This window comes from Gekko japonicus, unplaced genomic scaffold (genome assembly GCF_001447785.1).
Source record: "Gekko japonicus isolate JY-2015 unplaced genomic scaffold, Gekko_japonicus_V1.1 scaffold3345, whole genome shotgun sequence".
Classification (NCBI taxonomy): domain Eukaryota; kingdom Metazoa; phylum Chordata; class Lepidosauria; order Squamata; family Gekkonidae; genus Gekko; species Gekko japonicus.
In genome coordinates, this window is record NW_015176548.1 from 152,223 (window position 1) to 153,125 (window position 903).

A 903-nucleotide genomic window follows, 5' to 3' on the forward strand; every position below is an offset into this window, starting at 1 on the left:
CCCCCCCCCACAACAAACAACCCCCTGCCCAAATAGGAGGGCGCCTTAAACAAAAAAAACGGACGGCCGACCCTTTCGGCCCACCCGGAAAGGGTGCGTAAAAGTCTGCCCGGAGCCAAAAGCGCACCGCTGGGGGGAGGTCTCCTTCCTGGCAGAATAAGTCACCTGCAGGTAACAATCAAGGTGAGGCGGTGTGATGGAGAGAGCTTTTGTCTTCCTTGGGACCCTCCAAAGTGATTGCGTCCCGTCAAAAAAGCAAAGAAAAGCCGCTTTTCTATGGGTCGACCATCAAAAGCGCGGAGCCGCCACCAAGTTTCCAGAGACGCGCGACGCGCCGCCGCCGCCGCTTCCTCCCACGTCGCCGCTCTCTGCCTCTCGCTGCCTTTTCGCTTCTGCTTTTTCTCCTCCTGCGCCTTCCCCGACTGCGAGGCGAGTCATTCGAGCGGCGGCGGCGCCTGGCCTGGGAGCCGGTAGTTCTTTTTTTTTTGCAGACGACGAGCCGGGGCTATTCTGGGACTCAGGAAATTGCTTGGCATGCAAAGAGAGACAGACGGAGAGAGAGAGGGAGGGAGACTTTGGTGCGTGCGTTTCAACCACGGGCAAGGAGCACACAGCAGCGCACCGGGCTCCCTTCTTGCAACGGACAGACCTCCCTGGGCTCCCGGCGGCGAGAGCGCCTCTGCCCCTGCTTGGCCGAGGAGGCAGCGATGACTGACACACACCCACTCACCCCCGGCGTGCGCGCCCTGGGGCCACTCCGGGCTGACCCTGCCGTGGCACTTTCGCCTCTGCTCGCCTTTCGCGGCTCGGCGCGAGGTTTTATACTCCATTAAGCTTGATTGACAGCCAGAGGGTTCAGGGGGGAGAACTCCCGACTGTGTCTCTGAGTGGCTGGTTGGGCTG